Source organism: Bos indicus, chromosome 8 (assembly GCF_029378745.1).
Source record: "Bos indicus isolate NIAB-ARS_2022 breed Sahiwal x Tharparkar chromosome 8, NIAB-ARS_B.indTharparkar_mat_pri_1.0, whole genome shotgun sequence".
Classification (NCBI taxonomy): Eukaryota; Metazoa; Chordata; class Mammalia; order Artiodactyla; family Bovidae; genus Bos; species Bos indicus.
In genome coordinates this window covers 81,156,121-81,175,289 of record NC_091767.1, presented here as the reverse complement: position 1 = coordinate 81,175,289, position 19,169 = coordinate 81,156,121, and the positions used below count along the sequence as shown (strand labels likewise).

At 38.4% G+C, this 19,169-nt stretch overlaps 1 protein-coding gene across 19 annotated transcripts in view; it reads right to left on the bottom strand.

Moving 5' to 3' along the window:
- Positions 1–19,169, bottom strand: part of AOPEP (aminopeptidase O (putative)) — a 422,437-nt gene that overhangs the window by 401,582 nt on the left and 1,686 nt on the right. The gene's annotated exons all lie outside the window — the stretch shown is intronic.

Sequence of the window (19,169 nt, the reverse complement as noted above, 5' to 3'; positions counted from 1 at the left end):
TTGAGGTAATTAATCTTAGAAATTTCCATACTTAAGTGTGGAAATAAGGTCATAAAATATTGTTAATGACCAGCAGAGGATTTAACTATGATAGGCTATTCCTTGCTAGAAACTGATTTTTATACTTTGGGTTGACCAAAAAGTTCATTCAGGGTTTTCCATAAGTGCTTACAGGTAAACGAATGAACTTTTTGGGCAATCCAATATCAAATAGATCAGCTTCCATGAAAAATAATTTGTATCACATCCCCCTGCCATGTGGATAGCCACATGGCAACCGGGTCCTGCTCTCTAGCAGGTCAGCAACAGACTCACACCACCCCCCAACCTCTGAGCAGCCAACCACACCAGAAGCCTACCCAGCCTCCAGTAGACCTGCAGCCACCACAGGCGGCAGATGTGCCTACCACCCTGCCCACAGCAGTCTGCCTCACCACAACAGAAGGGCATGCACAGCTCACACAGGGGCACCCCTAGAGCATACAGCTCTGGTGACCAGAGGGGAGTGCATTGCTGGATCCCACAGGATGTCTCCTACATTGAGGCCACTTCCCCAAGATCAGGAGACATAACTGAACTATCTAATACATAGACATAAACAACAGAATTGGGCAAAATAAGGTGACAAAATAATATGTGTTCCAAGTAAAGAAATAAGACATAATCTAAGGAAAAAAAGTGGAGATAAGCAATCTACCCAAAATGAGTTCAAGGTAAGGATCATAAAGGTGCTAAATGAAGTCAGGAGAAGAATGGATGAACACTGTGAGAATTTCAACAGTTAGAAAATATAAGGAAGAACCAAACAAAGCTGAAGAATACAACTGAAATAAAAAATACATTAGGAATCAACAACAGATTAGATGATACAGAGAAATGGATTAGCAATCTAGAAGACAGAGTAGTGAAAATCAACCATGCTGAACAGAAAAAAGAATTTTAAAAATGAGGACAGTTTAACAGACCACTGGGAAAATGTCAAGCATACTAACATTCATATTGTAAAGGGTTCCAGAAGAAAAAGAGAGAAATCGGCAGAGAACTTAGTTGAAGAAGTAATAGCTGAAAACTTCCCTAACCTATGGAAGGAAACAGATGAGCATCTTAAACCAGATAAACCCAAAGAAGTCCATTATACATACAACAGCAAAAATTAAAGAGAGAATTTTAAAAGCAGCTATAAAAAAAGCAACTACTTGTGTACAAGGAAGCTCTTATACAACTATCAGCTAACTTTTCAGAAGAAACTTTTATAGGCCAGAAGGGAGTGGCAAGGTACATTCAAAGTGATGAAAGGGAAAAATCTAAAGCCAAGAATACTCTACCCAGCAAGGTAATCATTCAGATTTGAAGGAGAGAGAGTTTTACAGATACAAAGAAGCTGGAAGAGTTCAGTACCACTAAAGCAGATTTACAAGAAACGTTACAGGGTCTTTTCTAAGTGGAAAAGAAAAGGCCACAACTAGAAATATGATCATAAATTATAAAAGGGAAAATCTCATGAGTAAAGGGAAACATACAGCAAAAGTAGTAAATAGACTGCATATAAAGCTAGTAGGAAGGTTAAAAGACAAAAGTAGTAAAATCACCTATATCCACAATAAGTAGTTAAGAAATACACGAAACAAAAAAATATAAAATGTAACATCAAAAACATTAAACTTAGTTGGGGGAATGAGCAAAACTGTAGGATGGTTAAAATGCATTTAAATTTAAGAGATCATCAACAAATATATATATATATATATATAGATATAGATATAGATAAAGATATAGACATAGATATATGTGTTGTTATATATGAACCTCATAATCACAAACAAAAACCTCTTGTTCCAAACCTCATTTGGAACAAGAATCCAAATGTAACACTAATAATAGTCATAAAATCACAAAAGAAGACAGCACCAGAAGAAAGGAACAATAACAACAAAACTACAAAAGCAAGAAGAAAATAATTAACAAAATACCAATAAGTACCTATCTGTTGGTAACAGTTCAATTATCAAAACTCCTCAACAAAATACTAGCAAACTGACTCCAACAATAAATACATTAAAAGGATCATACACTGTGACCAAGTGAGATCAAGTGGGATCTCAGATGCAAGGATTCTTTTAATATTTGAAAATTAATCAACATAATACCATTTTAACAAATTGAAAAGTAAAAACCATATGATCATCTCAATAGATGAAGAAAAAGCTTTTGATAAGATCAAATATCATTTATAATAAAAACTCTTCAGAAAGTTGGGCACAGAGGGAACATATTTCAACATAATAAATGCCATATATGACAAACCCACAGATAACATGATACTCAAGAGTGAAAAGCTGAAAGCATTTCCGCTAAGATCAGGAACAAGACAAGGATGCCCACTCTCCCCACTTTTATTCAACATAGTATTAAAAGTCCTACCCACAGCAATTGGAAAAGAAAAGAAATAAAAGGAATCCAAATTGAAAAAGAAGAAGTAAAATTGTCACTGCTTGCAGATGACATGATACTATTCACAGAAAATCCATGGGGAGGGAGGTGGGAGGGGGGTTCAGGATGGGGAACACGGGTACATCCGTGGCAGATTCATGTTGATGTATGGCAAAACCAATATAATATTGTAAAGTAATTAGCCTCCAATTAAAATAAATAAATTTATATTTTAAAAAATTAAAAATAAATTTAAAAAAATCCTAAAGATACCACCAGAAAACTACTAGAGATCATCTATGAATTTGGTAAAGTTGCAGGATATAAAATTAACATACAGATTACATTTCTATATACTAACAACTATCAGCAGAAAAGGCAATGGCACCCCACTCCAGTACTCTTGCCTGGAAAATCCCATGGACAGAGGAGCCTGGTAGGGTGCAGTCCATGGGGTCGCAAAGAGTCGGGCACGACTGAGCGACTTCACTTTCACGCATTGGAGAAGGAAATGGCAACCCACTCCAGTGTTCTTGCCTGGAGAATCCGAGCGAAGGGGAGCCTGGTGTGCTGCCACTTATGGGGTCGCACAGAGTTGGACACGACTAAGGCGACGCAGCAGCAGCAGCAACAACTATCAGAAAGAGAAACTAAGTAAACAATCCTAGTTACTATTGCATCAGAAAGAATAAGATACCTAGAAATAAATCTACCTAGGGAGGCAAAAAACTTGTACTCTGAAAACTATAAATAGTGAGGAAAGAAACTGAAGATGACACAAACACGGAAAGATATACCATGTTCTTGGATTGGAAGAATCAATACTGTTAAAATGACCATCCTATCCAAGGCAATTTACAGGTTTAATGCAATCCTTGTTAAATTACGAAGGCATTTTTCACAGAACAAGAACAAAAAATTTTTACACTTACATGGAAACACAAAAGACCCTGAATAGCCAAAACAATCTTGAGAAAAGAGAACGGAGCTGGAGGAATCACACTTCAGATTATACTACAAAGCTACAGTAATCAAATCAGAATGATACTGGCACAAAAACAGACACATAGGCCAATGGAACAGGACAGAAATCCTAGAAATAAACTCACACACTTATGGCCAATTCATCTACAACAAAGGAGACAAGAATATAAATGGAGAAAAGAAAGTCTCTTCAATTAGTGATGCTAAGGCAACAGGTCAGGTATATGAAAAAGAATGAAATTAGAACATTCTTCAGCACCATACACAAAAATAAACTCAAAACGGATTAAAGACCTGAATGTAAAACCAGATACTATAAAATCCTAGAGGAAAACACAGGTAGAACATTCTTTGACAAATTCCAGCCATAATTTTTGGGTCCATCTCCTAGCATAATGGAAATAAAAACGAAATAAACAAATGGGGCCTAATTAAACTAAAAAGCTTTTACATTGCAAAGGAAACTATAAACATACCAAAAAGATAACTTAGAAATTGGGGAGAAATATTTGCAAATAATGCTACCAAAAAGGGATTGAAGTGAAATCGTGTCTGACTCTTTGCAACCCTGTGGACTGTAGCCCACCAGGCTCCTCCATCCATGAGATTTTCCAGGCAAGAATACTGGAGTGGGTTGTTAATTCCTTTTCCAGGGGATCTTCCCAACCCAAGGACTGAACCTGGGTCTCCCGCATTGCAGGCAGATTCTTTACCATCTGAGCCACCAAGGAATCCCAACAAGGGATTAATTTCCAAAACATATGAACAGCCTATACAGTGTAATATCAAACACCCAATCAAAAAATGAGCAGAAAACCTAAATAGAAATTTCCCTAAAAAAGACATACAGATGGCCAACAGGCACATGAAAAGATGCTCATTATTAGAAAAATGCAAATCAAAACCACAATGAGGTATCATCTCACATTAGTCAGAATGGCCATCATTTTAAAAAGTCTAAAAATAATAAATGCTACAAAGTGTGTGGAGAGAAGAGAACCCTACACTGCTGGAGGAAATGTAAAATATACAGCCACTATGGAGAGTATGGAGGTTCCTTAAAAATTAAAAATAGACCTACCATTTGATCCAGCAATCCCATTCCTGGGCATATATTCCAAGAAAACTCTAATCTGAAAAGATATGTGGACCCCAAGGCTCATAATAGCACTATTTACAACAGTCAAGACATGGAAGTAGCATAAATGTCCACTGATAGATAAATAGATAAAGAAGATGTGGTATATATGCAGGTGTGTATGTATGTATGTATGTATGTATGTGTATATATATATAAAATACTAGTCATAAAAAGAATCACTTTGCTGTATACTTGAACACAGCATTGCAAATTAACTATACTTTAATAAAAAAAAATACTTGAAATGTAAATGGACTAAATATTCCAATTCAAAGATCAAGGCTTTTAATATCACCTACTTACTTCTTATTATGCAATGACAATACTTACAATAAGAAAGCCTAAGTCTACTTATATCCATTGATAATATGTATATTTTTAATGCTTTGTAAAACAGGTGTTAGTACTCATTCTTTTTTTTTTTTTAGTACTCATTCTTAATGAATAATGTAGGATAAGTTCATTAAGATAAGGCAAAAATACAAATTTCACTGAAGTCTGGATTTATCAAACAGAAAAAAAGCATATTTGAAGGCATATTCTATTAGTAATTTTTATTTTGCTTACTGAGACCACTGTAATTACCTCTCAATCAACATTGTACATACATAATTATATGTATGTTCTAAATAAACAGGAAACAATAAAGAGCAAGTGGGAGAAGAAAGGGAACACCTAAGAGGTTGCAGGATTTAAGGATAAGCTGACATTACTTCAGACAAAGACTGAGATGTTCAAACACAAAAGACATGTCCTGAAATTCAGTCACATAGCACAGAACAAAGGGCTTTTTGAAAAGTGGTATGCTGCTGCTGCTGCTGCTGCTGCTGCTAAGTCGCTTCAGTCATGTCCGACTCTGTGCGACCCCATAGACGGCAGCCCACCAGGCTCTGCCGTCCCTGGGATTCTCCAGGCAAGAACACTGGAGTGGGTTGCCATTGCCTTCTCCATTGTGTGAAAGTGAAAAGTGAAAGTGAAGTCGCTCAGTCATGTCCGATTCGTAGGGACCCCATGGACTGCAGTCTACCAGGCTCCTCCATCCATGGGATTTTCTAGGCAAGAGTACTGCAGTGGCTTACCATTGCCTTCTCCAGAAAAGTGGTATACTTAGAGGTAAATGATCACAAAATCAGATCAGGAAAACACTGTAAAAATAAATAAGCTGGATGAATTCCATGACTTTTTATTTTATTTATTTTTAAAGATTTTTATATGGTTCATTTTTAAAGTCTTTATTGAATTTATTACAATACGGTTTCTGTTTTATGTTTTTTGTTTTGTTTTGTTTTGACCACGAGCCATGTGGGGATCTTAGCTCCCTGGCCAGGAATTGAACCCACACCCCTTGCATTGGAAAGTGATGTCTTAACTACTGGACTGTCAGGGAAGTACACCATCAGTTCAGTTCAGTCGCTCAGCCGTGTCCGACTCTTTGTGACCCCATGAACCAACTGCAGCATGCCAGGCCTCCCTGTCCATGACCAACTCCTGGAGTCCACCCAAACCCATGTCCATTGTGTCTGGTGATACCATCCAACCATCTCATCCTCCGTCATCCCCTTCTCCTCCTGCCCCCAATCTTTCCCAGCATCAGGGTCTTTTCAAATGAGTCAGCTCTTCACATCAGGTGGCCATGACTTATTTATTTATTTATTATGGCTGTGCTGGATCTTGGTTGCACCACACAGGGTCTTCAATGCTGCCTATGAGCTTTTTCTACTCGTGGGGAGTGGGAGCTACTCTCTGGTTTGTGGTATGCAGGCTCCTCATTGCAGTGGCTTCTCTTGTTTCAGAGTGCAGGCCCTAGGGCACGTGAGCTTCAGTAGTTGTGGCACAGGGGCTCAGTAGTTGTGGCACATGGGCTTAGTTGCCCCTTGGCATGTGGGATCTTAGTTCCCAGACAAGGGATAGAATCCGTGTCCCCCACGTTGGCAGGTGGATTCTAAACCACTGGACCACCAAGGAAGTGTCCCCCTCAATGACTTTTTAAAGCACTGCAGCATGGAGGTACAAGGTCAAGAAACTGACAATGTTAGAAAAAGACTTGAGTAACACTTATTGGATAGAGTAAGAAAACAAACATCTAGAAAATCTTAATTCTGATCTTATTTCAGAAACTCTCAGGCTGTCTTACGGCTGCTTTTCCAACCTGCTCTGACTATGTTCTCTCTCCCAAAATTACCTACTCAGTGCCAACAATCTTCACCTTCACTGCACTCAGTAAACCAATAGTCCATTCTTGAAATTTTTATTACTTGGAATAGCTCTATCTCTGAAATATGTAATTTCCATAATTTTATCTCAAAACACAACTTCCTATCTCCCTACTCTTTCTCTAGCTTACTTGCCAATTCTTTTATTTATTGCATTGAGACCTCAGTCCCTCAGTTAAGTTTAGTTCAGTCACTCAGTCATGTCCAACTCTCTGCGACGCCATGAACTGCAGCACACCAGGCTTCCCTGTCCATCACCAACTCCCAAAGCCTGCTCAAACTTATGTCCATCAAGTCAGTGATGCCATCCAACCTCTGTCATCCCCTTTTCTTCCTGCTTTCAATCTTTCCCAGCATCAGAGTCTTTTCCAATGAGTCAGTTCTTTGCATCAGGAGGCCAAAGTATTGGAGCTTCAGCTTCAGCATCAGTCCTTCCAATGAATATTCAGGACTGATTTCCTTTAGGATGGACTGGTTTGATCTCCTTGCAGTGCAAGGGACTCTTGAGTCTTCTCCAACACCACAGTTCAAAAGCAGTCAATTCTTCTTTTTATGGTTCAACTTTCACATCCATACATGACTACTGGAAAAAAACAGAGCTTTGACTAGACAGACCTTTATCGGCAAAGTCAGTCCCTCAGCCTTCTGATTATTTCCAATCCATCTGCTCCTCTGACTGTAAGGTAGTGGTTCCAATTGGAAGTGATTTTGCCCCTCAGAGGGCAATTGACAATGTTTGGAGACACTTTTAGTTGTCACAACTGGAGGGGGCTGTTACTGGCATCTAGTAAGTAGACGTCAGGGATGCTGACCATCCCACAATGCACAAGACAGACCCTACAACAGAAAATTATGTTTCTAAAGTTGAGAAGCCCTGCTCTATGGTCCTCTTTAGATAACTGGTCCATTCCTCAATCATTCTTAGAACATTTCAACCTCAATTCTCTTGCCTTTTCATCCTTCTGACACACTTGTTTTATAAAAACATAATCCTCAACCAATTAAATCCTCAAAATTTTCTACTTTTAAACTTGGTGCACTGAGCTCAACAAAAGCAAAACAAACATGTTCCATAATCATAAAAATAGCTGACACTATGTATTGAGATTAAACCTCAGCAAAATGCTCAGCATTAGCAGGCAGGCAGTCCTTCTTATCTCTCCCTAGTTACCTCTTCACTCACTCTTTTTCCTTCTATGACTGTTTTAAACTCTGTCCCATCAATCCCTCATTCTCCTCCAAATCAAACACTCAATATCAGCAACGTCAGTTGTTTCACTAAGAAAAACGAAAAACAAAGGAGGAAAGGAAAGATACAGCCATCTGAATGCAGAGTTCCAAAGAATAGCAAGGAGTGATACGAAAGCCTTCCTCAGTGATCAGTGCAAAGAAATGGAGGAAAACAATAGAATGGGGAAGACAAGAGATCTTTGCAAGAAAATTAGAGATACCAAGGGAACATTTCATGCAAAGATGGGCTCAGTAAAGGACAGAAACAGTATGGACCTAACAGAAGCAGAAGATATTAAGAAGAGGTGGCAAGAATACACAGGAGAACTATACAAAAAATATCTTAATGACCCAGATAATCAAAACGGTGTGATCACTCACCTACAGCTACACCTACCTAGAATGTGAAGTCAAGGGGGCCTTAGGAAGCATTCCTACAAAGTTAGTGGAGGTGATGGAATTCCAGTTGAGCTATTACAAATCCTAAAAGATGCTGCTGCTAAAGTGCTGCACTTGATATATCAGCAAATTTGGAAAACTTAGCAGTGGCCACAGGACTGCAAAAAGTCAGTTTTCATTCCAATCCCAAAGAAGGAAGTGCCAAAGAATGGTCAAACTACCACACAACTGCACTCATTTCACATGGCAGCAAGGTAATGCTCAAAAGCTAGGCTTCAACAGTACCTGAACCAAGAACTTTCAGATGTACAAACTGGATTTAGAAAAGGCAGAGGAACCAGAGAGCAAATTGCCAACATCCACTGAATCATAGAAAAAGCAAGGGAATTTCAGAAAAAAACATTTACTTCTGCTTCGTTGACTATGCTAAAGCCTTCGTATTGGTCACCAACCTGTGGAATATTCTTAAAGAGATAAGAATACCAGATCACCTTACCTGCTTCCTAAAGAACCTGTACGCTGGTCAAGAAGCACCAGTTAGAACTGGACATAGCCATCAGCAGATGAATGGATAAGAAAGCTGTGGTATATATACACAATGGAGTATTACTCAGCCATTAAAAAGAATATATTTAAATCAGTTCTAATGAGGTGGATGAAACTGGAGCCTATTATACAGAGAGAAGTAAGCCAGAAAGAAAAACACCAATACAGTATACTAACACATATATATGGAATTTAGAAAGATGGTAACAATAACCCTGTATGTGAGACAGCAAAAGAGACAAAGATGTATAGAACAGTCTTTTGGACTCTGTGGGAGAGGGAGAGAGTGGGATGATTTGGGAGAATGGCATTGAAACATGTATAATATCATATAAGAAATGAATCGCCAGTCCAGGTTTGATGCAGGATACAGGATGCTCGGGGCTGGTGCACTGGGATGACCCAGAGGGATGGGATGGGGGAGGTGGGAGGGGGGTTCAGGATGGGGAACACGTGTATACCCGTGGCGGATTCATGCTGATGTATGGCAAAACCAATACAATATTGTAAAGTAATTAGCCTCCAATTAAAATAAATAAATTTAAATTAAAAAAAAAAAAAACTGGACATAGAACAATGGACTGGTTCCAAATTGGGAAAGGAGTATGTCAAGGCTGTATACTGTCACCCTGCTTATTTAACTTCTATGCAGAGTACATCATGCTAAATGCCGGGCTAGATGAAGCTCAAGCTGGAATCAAGATTGCCAGGAGAAATATTAATAACCTCAGATATGCAGATGATACCACCCTTACAGCAGAAAGTGAAGAGGAACTAAAGAGCCTCTCACTGAAAGTGAAAGAGGAGAATGAAAAAGCTGGCTTAAAACTCAGCATTCAAAAAACTAAGATCATGGCATCTGGTCCCATCACTTCATGGCAAATAGATGGGGAAAAAATGGAAATAGTGACAGGCTTTATTTTCTTGGGCTCCAAAATCACTGCAGATGGTGACTATGGACACGAAATCAAAATGCTTGCTCCTTGGAAGAAAAGCTATGACAAAGTTAGACAGAGTACTAAAAAATGGAGACGTCACTTTGTCAACAAAGTTCGATACAATCAAAGCTATTGTTTTTCCAGTAGGCATGTATGGATGTGAGAGTTGGACACTAAAGAAGGCTGAAGAACTGAGGCTTTCAAACTGTGGTGCTAGAGAAGACTCTTGAGAAACCCTCAAGACTCTTGAGACTCTCGAACAAACCACTCAATCCTAAAGGAAATCAACCCTGACTATTCATTGGAAGGACTGATGCTGAAGCTCCGATACTTTGGCCACCTGATGTGAAGAGCTGATTCACTGGAAAAGACCCTGATGCTGGGAAATATTGAGGGCAGGAAGAGAAGGGAGTGACAGAGGATGGGATGGCTGAATGGCATCACTGACTCAACAGACACTAGTTTGAGGAAACTCTGGGAGACAGTGAAGGACGGGGAAACCTGGCATGCTGCAGTCCACTGGGTCACGAACAGTTGGACATGACTGAGCAACTGAACAAGAGACAAGAACTTCCACATATTTCTTCCCCATCCTACGGGGGAATTATTTACATCTATCTCCATTCTTCTCCTTATTCTCTTAGGAAAATGGAAGAAGTATCCATCCTGTTCCAGCAAACACTGGATACCATATCATGCTGGTCTCCTCCTTGACGCTACTACAACAATTACCTAACTCCCTAAATCATCTACCTGAACTCCATCCTCTTTCCCAGCCCTTTCACTTGAGAAATAAGTGATTGTTTCTATCCTTTCTTAGGGGGGAAAAAGTACAAATAAACAAACACTTTTCCTTCCATATCTCTCTCTTCTCACAGCCAAATTCCTTAAAAGAACTGGCTTCAGTCCTTTCCCTATTATTCTATCTCCCTTTCAGCCCACCACTCCCTGCTCACATTCCTACTATGCCACCAAACTCCACAGTGGAGACAAATGACTTCCTGTATCAATTTCAGTGGGTTCTTTCAGCCCTTAATTTTGGAGCATTAACACAAATTACCACACCCTCCTTAAAATGCTCTCCTGTTTTGGTGTTTGCAATACCATTCTCTCCTCTGTGGTCTTCCTTTTCCCACCTCCTAGCTGTTGGTGTGTCCTATAGTTCTAGCTTCCATCTTATTTGTGCAATGCATGCTCTAGTAACTTCAAGTCATATATCCAGCCCTGATTTCTTCTCAGTTTTCTTAGTGAATGACATCACCATCTACTCGGTTACCCACACTAGAATCCTAGAGATGACCCTAGATTTCTTATTCTCACCTACACATAAACACTTGCAAACTTCTATCAATTTAATCTAAGTATCTCTTGGATCCATCATGTTAGTTCATTCTCTGCAGCTGGTCCAATTCAGGTCATTATCTCTCACCCAGACATATTATTAAAAGAAAAATCATAATTAAGGGTATATGAGCAAAACACTGGGGAGTCCCTTGGCTCAGCTGGTAAAGAATCCACCTGCAATGCAAGAGACCTGGGTTCGATCTCTGGGTTGGGAAGATCCCCTGGAGAAGGGAACAGCTACCTACTCTAGTATTCTGGCCTGCAGAATTCCATGGACTATATAGTCAGTGGGGTCGCAAACAGTCGCACACGACTGAGCAACTTTCACTTTCTTCCACTTTTCTTTCTTTTACAAATAAGAATATTACACAAATACAATGGGGTATGATTCAAAAGAACACAGAACACTGATACATTAGGGAAAAAAAAAACAGTTTAAAAAATGGATTCTAATACTATATGCATGTGTGTGTGCTAAGTAGCTTCAGTCATGTCTGATTCTTTGCATCCATATGGACTTTAGCCACCAGGTTCCTCTGTTCATGCAAATTCTCTAGGCAAGAATACTAGAGTGGGTTGCCATGCCCTCCTCTGGAGGGATGGAGGATCCCAAGGATCGAAACTGCGTCTCCTGCATTGCAGGTAGCTTCTTTATCACTGAGCCACTGGGAAAGCTCTATTACTGTATAAATATAGGCAAATCATTCAATCATCTCAGGCTTCAGATTCCCAGCTGCTGAATAAAGAGGTAAAAAAGATATATCTAAGGACCCTTGTGCCCTGAGCATTCATTCTACAATTCTATTTCTACCAGACAGTACTCAGGCAGTTCCTACCTCCAAATATGCACCATACTTGCTACATATGCAAGATATCATTGGTGCCAAAAGAAACAGGCTGATTTGTCCTCTTTGATGTCAAAATATATCGAGCATATCCTGATTAAATTGAAGGTTAAAAAAAACCCAAAACCTTCAATTCCAAGTGTCAAAGAAATAAAATGTAAGCAAAGGCCAAGAAAAAAAAGTATAATGGAGCTGATCATATACAGAAAAATGCTATCTCAGAATAATTTCTTCAGGAATCAAGCAACATAGAGTAATGAGTTAGCAATAAAATGAATGTACTATAAACCATTGTGACAGTCAATAACAACATTATGAATAAAAAGCTCTCTTTACCCATAGTACAGCAGTGTGGGAATTGTACAATATCTAAAGTCAAACACCAACACAATATATATGCAATATGAGATCATAAAAAGTTTTAGGATCTGCTTTTCAAAGACAAGGCTCTTAGAAAAAGATAAGATGAACTAAGCTGTAAAAATGCAGTCTAAATTTCATTAAAATGCTATCACTCCATTCAAATGAGAAGCACATGTTATCCTTTTGACAGTTGACAGTTTGGGTTCAGTTGCTCTTCCATTTCCTACTAAGCTCAAAAGTAATGTTCCATTTTAAAGATTATATAAAAGATGAGGACAGAGAAAGAGTGTGGTAGGCAAAACAATTTACACTGCAAAGTTGATGATGACTTAATGGTTGGTCAGCTCAAAATTTAGGATAGATCAACTGTAGAGCAAACTTCACCACCTAACAGCCTTGCAATTTTAACAATTCGTTTAATTTCTCTGTGCCTCAGTTTCTTCTTTGGCAAAACAGAACAATGATAGTACCTACTTCATAGGTAAAGTGCTTGAAACAATGCCTGGCATACTATAACCACTATAGAAATGCTAAGAAAGTCATCATTATTATTTTCCTTACTATTTTTGACTAAATATTAGGTGAGAAGAAAAACAACACTATAATGTATACTCTTATAGGAGGCTCTTGAGAGTCCCTTGGATTGCAAGGAGATCAAACCAGTCAATCCTAAAGGAAATCAACCCTGAATATTCATTGGAAGGACTGATGCTGAAGCTGAAACTCTGATACTTTGGCCACCTGATGCAAAGAACCAACTCACTGGAAAAGACCCTGATGCTGGGAAAGACTGAAGGCAGAAGGAGAAAGGGGAGACAGAGGGTGAGATGATTGGATGGCATCATCAACTCATGAGTTTGAGCAAACTGGGAGAAAGAGAAGGATAGGGAAGCCTGGAGTGCTGCAGTTCATGGGGTCACAAAAAGTAGGACACAACTTGGTGACTGAACCAACTGAACTACAACAACATAATGTGTACTCAAGCTCCAGTTTAACACTGTCACCAAGTATTTTGTTCAAAGTTCAATAACAATGTTATTTCAGTTGTTATCTCCAATCTTGATCTTCGAGGAACTCACAATCAAATCAAATCATCAAGTGTTAAGTTCATACCACAGGAAATGAGAGGTATAAAGAGGCATAATTCACACACACACACAGACACATACACACAAAACAGACACATAATCAACTGAGCAGAATAGAGAACCTAAAAATAAACCCATGCATGTATGGTTAATTAATTTATGACAAAGGCGTCTACGGCCATACCACCTTGAATGCACCAGATCACATCTGATCTCAGAAGCTAAGTAGGGTCAGGCCTGGTTAGTACTTGGATGGGAGACAGAGGAGCCAAGAATATACAATGAGGGAAAGAAAATTCTCCAACAAATGGTGCTGGGAAAATCGGACAACCACATACAAAAGAATGAAACTGGACCGCTATTTTACATCACATACAAAATCAACTCAAGACAGATTAGAGATTTGAATGTAAGATCTGAAGTCATCAAACTCCTAAAGAATATATAGGTGATACGATCCTTGGCAAGGGCTTTCCTGGTGGCTCAGAAGGTAAAGAATCTTCATGCAGTGCAGGAGACACGGGTTCAATTCCTGGGTCGGGAAGATCCCCTGAAGAAGGGCATGGCAACCCACTCCAGTATTCTTGCTTGGAGAATCCCATGGACAGAGGAGCCTGGCGGGCTACAGTCTATGGGGTCACAGAGAGTCAGATACAACTGAGCAACTAACATGAATGAATGAATGAATGAATGAAGCTCCTTGGCATCAGTCTTTATCATGAGTTTTTGCATCTGACACTAAAAGCAAAAGCAACAGAAGCAAAAACAAACAATTCAGAGCACATGAAACTAAGAAATTTCTGCAAAGTGAGGAAACCATCAATAAAATGAAAAGGCAACCTTCTGAATGGGAGAAGATTCATATATCATGTATCTGACAAAGGGCTGACATCCAAAATACATAAAGGATTCATACAACTCAATAACAACAAAATCCAATTGAAAAATGGACAGAGCATCTGAATAGCCATTTGTCTAAAGAAGATGTACAGATGGCCAACAGGTACTTAATATCACTAATTATCAGGTGCTTGATATCACTAATTATCAGGGAAATGCCAATCAAAACCACATTGAGATATCATTGCAAACATATCAGAATGCCTATTTTCAAAAAGGATGAAAACAGCAAGTGTGGGCAAGGATGTACAGAAAAGAGAACCCCTGTGCACTATTAGTGAGAACTGGTCCAGCCACTATGGGAAATAGAATAGAGATTACTCAAAAAATTAAAAATAATAAAACTACCATAATTTCGAGCTATTCCACTTCTGGGTATTTATCCAAACAAACAAAAACACTAACTCAAAAAGATACATGCTAAGTTGCTTCAGTCACGTCCAACTCTTTGTGACTCTATGGACTGTAGCCTGTCAGGCTCCTCTGTCCATGGGATTCTCCAGGCAAGAATATTGGAGTGAGTTGCCAAGCCCTCCTGCAGAGGATCTTCCTGACCCAGGGACTGAACCCAAGTCTCTTATGTCTCCTATACTGGGAGGTGGGTTCTTTACCACTAATGCCACCTGGGAATATGTACCCTCATGTTCACTGCAGCATTATTTACAATAACCAAGATAAGGAAACAACCTAAGTTTCCATCAGTGGGTAAACAGATAAAGAAACTGTGGTATATACACACAATGGAATATTATTCAGTCATAACAAAGAACAAAATCCTGCCCTTTGTGACAGTGTGGATGACCCGTGAGGGCATTATGCTAGGTGAAATAAGTCAGACAGAAAAAAACACTGTCTGATCTCTTACATGTGGAATCAATCAGTAACCAAGGTGGGAGATGAGAGAAACTGGTGAGCTATTTTTTTTTTTTTCAGTTTAAATAAGTTAAAAATAAAATAAAAGATTGAAAAATTTTTAAACGTTTAAAGAAGCAAAATTCAATATGCTTCAAAAGTACAGCATGTGGTAGGTAATACAATGGAATATTATTCAGCTATAAAAGGAATGAAATTCTGATATATGCTATAACTTGGATAAACCGTACAAACATGCCAAACGAACCAATCCAGACACAAAAGGGAAAATGGTGTATGGTTCCACCTGTGCAAGGAACCTAGAATAGGCAAATTCATAGAGACAGAAAGTAGAATAACAGGAGCTGGGCAGGATGGTGTAGGAAGTGAGGGGAATGAGGCGCTGTTGTTTAATGGCTACAGAATTTTTGTTTGGGAAGATAAACATTTCTGAAAATAGTGACGATAATTAAACAACACTCTGTATGTGCTTTGGAGAAGGAAATGGCAACCCACTCCAGTACTCTTGCTTGGAACATTCCATGGACTGAGAAGCCTGGTAGGCTATAGTCCATGGTGTCACAAAGAGTCAGACACGACTGAGCAACTTCGCTTCACTTCGCTGTATGTGCTTAATGCCAATGAACTGTATACTAAAAAATTTCATGTTATGTACATTTAACCATCTTTAAGAAAACTTTAAAAAATATAGCCTATATTTTCAACAAGAAGTTTTAAGATGATTAGCAGCCTTAATAGTATTAAAATAAAGGATAGATAATTTATGTTCAAGTTCCTAACTATGGACATCAAAGGAGGCAATATCAACTCTTAGCTGCTCTTGGTTTAAAGCACACATCTGAAAATGGGTACATACCTTGCAAATTTTTTAAGGAACATTATTTCACCTTGTTGATACAGTCAGTTTTTGTATAGCTCCTTGAAAGGTGCAAGAAGGAAAGAGATACCTTATACTGAGGAGATACCTTATATGAGACCAATACATAATGGTTGTTTTATAAGGATGTACTTATTCAAAAAGAAGCATGATAACATGAGTGCAATAGTATACCTGTGCAGAGCACCATAAATGGAAGTGTAAATCAAATGATATTCAAGAGTAGAAACTATTCAAATTAAACCATAATTTAAAACACTAAAAGCGAAAGTGAAGTCACTCAGTTGTGTCCGACTCTTTGTGACCCCATGGACTACAGACCACAAGGTTCCTCTGTCTGTGAAATATTTCCCAAATACTTTAATTTCAAACAGAAATTAAAGCTCCATTATTTTAAAGGATACATGCACCCCAATCTTCACTGCAGCACTGTTTACAACAGCCAAGACATGAAAGCAGACTAAACGTCCTGTGACAGAACAGATAAAGACGGTGTGGTACATATATACAATGGAATATTACTCAGCCATCAAAAAGAATGAAATAACGCTATTTGCAGCAACATTGATGGACCTAGGGAGTGTCAGACTGAGTGAAGTAAGTCAGACAGAGAAGGAGAAATATGGTACGGCATCCCTTATATATAGAATTTAAATAGAAATGACACAAATGAACTACAAAACAGAAAAAGACTCACAGACTTAGAAAATGAACTTATGGTTGTCATGGGGAAGAGATAGTTAGGGAGTTTGGGTAAGTCATATACACACTACCATATTCAAAATGGATAATCAACAAGGACATATTATATAGCACATGGAATGTTATGTACCAGCCTGGATGGGAAGGAGGTTTGGGGGAGAATGGATACATGTATATGTATGGTTGAGTCCCTTCACTGTTCACCTGAAACTACCACAACATCATTAACTGGCTATGCTGCTGCTGCTGCTGCTAAGTCGCTGCAGTCATGTCCGATTCTGTGCGACCCCATAGACGGCAGCCCACCAGGCTCCCCCATCCCTGGGATTCTCCAGGCAAGAACACTGGAGTGGGTTGCCATTTCTTTCTCCAATGCATGAAAGGGAAAAGAGAAAGTGAAGTCGCTCAGTCGTGTCCGACTCTAGGCTGCACGGACTGCAGCCTACCAGGCTCCTCTGTCCATGGGATTTTCCAGGCAAGAGTACTGGAGTGGGTTGCCAGTGCCTTCTCTGTAACTGGCTATACACCAATACAAAAGAAAAAGTTTAAAGTTCGGAAAAATAAAAAATAAATACTATTCAAAGAATAGTATTTCTCATTGGAAAAAACCCTGATGCTGGGAAAGATGGAGGGCAAAAGGAGAAGGTGGAGACAGGATGAAATGGTTGGATGGCATCACCGACTCAGTGGACATGAGTTTGAGCAAACTCAGGCAGATAGTGAAGGACTGCGTGCCGTGGTCCACGGGGTCGTAAAGCGTTGGACATGACTGAGTAACTGAACAACAACAAAAGAATAACAAGTTTCATAGAGAAATGCAAATCAAAACTACAATAAGGTATCGCCTCACGCCAGTCAAAATGGCCATCTTTAAAATATCTACCAAAAAAAAAAATCTACAAATAATAAATGCTGCAAAGAGTATAGAGAAAAAGGAACCCTCCTACATTGTTGTGGGAATATAAATTGGTGCAGCCACTATGGAGAACAGTGTGGAGGTTCCTTAAAAACTTAAAAATAGAATTACCATATGATCCTGCAATCCCACTCCTGGGCAAAATGTCTCATTTAAAAAGATACACACAGAACCCCGATGTTCACAGCAGCATCACTTACAATATCCAAGATACGAAAGCAATCTAATGGTTCATCAACAGATGAATGGATAAAGAAGATATGGTATGTATGTACATTCATATATATATATTCACACAATGGAATATTACTCAGTCATACAAAAGAATGAAATCATGCCATTTGCAGCAATATGGATGGTCCTAGGGATTACCATACTAAATGAAATAGGTCAGACAGAGAAAGACAAATGCCATATAAAATCATTTGTGGAAACTAAAAATACAATACAAATAAACTTATTCACACAACAGAAACAGACTCACAGACACAGAAAACAAATTTACGGTTACCAAAGAAGAAAGTGAGGGGATGGATAAGTTAGCAGTTTGAGATTAACAAATAGACACTACTACATATAAAACAAATAAATAAGGACAGGGAACTATATTCAATGTTTTGTAATAATCTATAATGGAAAATAATCTGAAAAAGAATATATATATATATATACACATACACGTATAACTGAATCCCTTCACTGTACACTCGAAACTAACACAACACTGTAAATCTACCATACCTAAACTAAAAAAAAAAAGTGTTTCAGAGAACTATAATACAATATTCAAAGAATCAGAGGCCAAAATCAGACTAATAATAATATTAGCAAACATTTATATGGCTCTTACAGTATGCCTGGTGTCCTATAACCTCTTTATATGTACTACTAACTCAGTAGTTAATATGTAATATTACCCTAACAACAATCTCAGACAAGTATTCTTATTATTCCTATTTTACAAATGAAGAGGTCAACTATCTTGTCTGGACTCACTGTCCTACTAGTAAGTGACACAGCAAGGACTGGAATCCTGGAAGTATGGTTTCTGGGGCCTTATTTTTAATTGTTATGGTTTACAATTTCTTGCTGATCCTAAGGAATGGACTACAAAAAGTACAGGAAAACTCAAAATGCAAAGCAGTTTGAGGGGTCAAATATAACAAAAATCACCAAATCACAACATAACAATAAATGAAATTCATAATGACTGCTCTGAGACATAAGGCAAAGTTAAAATATGTTCAGCATACTTACTGTTTAAGAAGGCAAAGAATTATTTAGTGCATTTAAAAATTTTCCATCAAAAACAGTCAATACGATTTTCATTTCTAAAGGGGTAAAAATTTCAACTGTCCAAAATTACTTATTCTGCAAGAG